The sequence below is a fragment of the Pistacia vera genome, unplaced genomic scaffold (genome assembly GCF_008641045.1).
Source record: "Pistacia vera cultivar Batoury unplaced genomic scaffold, PisVer_v2 Contig20, whole genome shotgun sequence".
Lineage (NCBI taxonomy): Eukaryota > Viridiplantae > Streptophyta > Magnoliopsida > Sapindales > Anacardiaceae > Pistacia > Pistacia vera.
Window position 1 is genome coordinate 477,456 of NW_022196002.1, and position 2,686 is coordinate 480,141.

At 36.3% G+C, this 2,686-nt stretch overlaps 1 pseudogene; it reads left to right on the forward strand.

Moving 5' to 3' along the window:
• Positions 1–972: 972 nt before the first annotated feature.
• On the forward strand, positions 973–2,031 carry LOC116128423 (annotated as a pseudogene).
• The last annotated feature ends 655 nt before the right edge of the window (positions 2,032–2,686 follow it).

Here is a 2,686-nt window from a genome sequence, read left to right on the forward strand (position 1 = left end):
AATCGGAAACTAGGCAAATCAATAATTGTACATTTGTACAAGTTATAAAGAAAATAAAAGCAAAATAGAGTCAACTAAAGTAATTTTATCCAATACGACACTTGCAAATGTCTAAGAATTTTAAAAATAAAATAAAGATTAAAAAAAAAAAAAAGCAAAAGTCATTTACTTTCCCTCTTGCTAGTCCACAGGGTCGACTATTGTTGATGTTTGATTTTGACACCAACGATTAACGCGTGCAAAGTGCTAAGCGGACTTAGAAATCACACGTGATAAGGAAACATAAAATGAAACAATGAATGAGAATCGATATTTAAAGTGATTCGGATGCTCAAAAGTGAATTCTACGTTTACTGCTATTGTATTAATAGATGAGTAAAATCAGGTTGCGTGAGGCGAACTGAGTTATAATCTAGAGAGAATACAAAGAGAGAGAGAGAGAGAGAGAGAGAGAGAGAGAGAATATAAGTTGTTTTAGACTAAGATTAGCTAATCCCGTAAATGAGAGGGATGTCCTCTATTTATAGTGGGAGAGTTCAAGGTAATGATTACAAGTCTGCAAGTGGATAGGTTTTGTGCAAATCATTCTTTGCATCTCATTGGTTATCTGCACGAGAAATATCTTCAAATTCCGTAAGGCTCGGGCAGGTGGATAATTCCTAACCACTCGCAAGGCTAGCACTCACATGCACTCACCTGCTACACTGACAAGAACTATACCTCTTCCATCACTGCGCGACGTGGTAGTGTCTGAATGACATAAAACCTTCTTGAACCCTGATTGGCTCTTGCTGACGAGTCCACGTCAGCCCTAACTTTTCAGGCATAACAACTATGTTAATCATAACTAATTCCTTAATCCCACATCTTTCCAACTCATACTTTTTTTTATATAAGAATATTTCCAAAAAAAAAAAAAATGCTTTACAACTATTTAAAACCTTATTTCCCATCTCTTATGCAAGAAGTACAAGATGTCCCAAAACCCTAAAGCTTCACCAAACCTCCCATGGATTCCCCGGCTCTTGATGACCTTCCTCGCCTTCCTCGTCGACCTCACTCGCCGCCCAAACATTACCGTCAACCGCCGTCTCTTCAACCTCTTCGACTTCAAAGCTCCAGCATCAAAAAAACCCAACAATGGCGTTGCAACTTCAGATATCAAAGTTGACCCCTCTCGCAATCTCTGGTTCCGCCTCTACACGCCTGAAACTCATGGTGGCGGGGGCGGTGCTTGCATGCCGGTTGTTCTCTACTTCCATGGTGGAGGTTTTTGCTACTTGGCTGCAAATTCATTTAGCTTTGATAGGTATTGCAGAAGGCTCGCCAGGGAGCTCCGTGCTGTTATAGTTTCAGTCAACTACCGCCTCGCCCCGGAGCATCGACATCTAGTCAAAGAGAAGATGGCGTTGCTGTGCTCAAGTTTATTGACGAAACAAATATTGAAAACCCCCCTGCTTATGCTAATCTCAAGCAATGTTTCATTGCTGGAGACAGTGCGGGAGGGAACTTGGCACATCAGGTAACACTTGGAGCCATTGAGAAAAAATTTCGGAAGCTGAAAATCGTTGGACTTATAGCGATTCATCCACTTTTAGGCGGAGAAGAAAGGACAGAGTCAGAAATTAGGCTTCAAAAATCTACATTAATGCCAATGCACCGTACTGATTGGATGTGGAAGGCGTTTCTGCCTCAAGGTTCAAATAGAGACCATCCAGCGACGAACATTTTCGGGCCAAATTCGGTTGATATTTCTGGGCTAATTTTTCCGGCGACGATGGTTGTTGTTGGAGGGTTTGATCCTTTGCAAGATTGGCAAAGGAGGTACTATGAAGGGTTGAAGAAAAGTGGAAAAGAAGCTTATTTGATTGAGTACCCTAATTGTGGTCACTCTTTCTATGTGCACACTCAGATTCCCGAGTCTTCTTTGTTGATTGAAGAGATGAAGAATTTTATAGGACTTCAATCTGCTTATCAATAAATGTTCTCCATGAAATTATATCTTTCCGGAACCAGGATTAAGTATCGGCAGGGCTGTAAACTTTTTTTTTTTTTAGTAAACCTAAAATAAAAAGTTATCACATATTCTGATAAGAAGAAAGTGCCTTATTAGGAAAGTATTGCTTGATATAATGAGATTTACTATATAGGAAGTATAATTTGTTTTTGAAAGGACGAAAAATGAAAACAATATTCACATAATAAATTGAATTTATAATAAATTATATTAAGAAAAAAAACAAAAATATTTATTGGGATCAAAAGATTTAGAAAAAAACTAATCAAAACATTCAAGATAATGTGTAATATCAAGAATTTAATTATAATAACAATTATAAGATTAAAATTTTATTTTTTCCCAGCATTTTCAGCCGACCATTTTCTGTGTACATTAATTTGATGAAGATGCTTTGTTATTTCGATACGAGATTCATTAAAGATTAGAAAACATTTAATGGAGAGGTAATGGAATGATTTTTTATTGTTTAAATTTTATTTATTTACTGCACATGGGTTAGTTTGAGTGTAACTTTAATCCATCTAAGAAAGCCAAGTGTCAATATAATTTTATTGAAAGTGTGAATAGTGGAAATAAAAAAACTCATTAAATAGTAAGATCAAAACTAAAGAATAATAAATATTTTTTTTTTGTTAGAATCTTCTTCAGATAAAATAGATTTCCTTC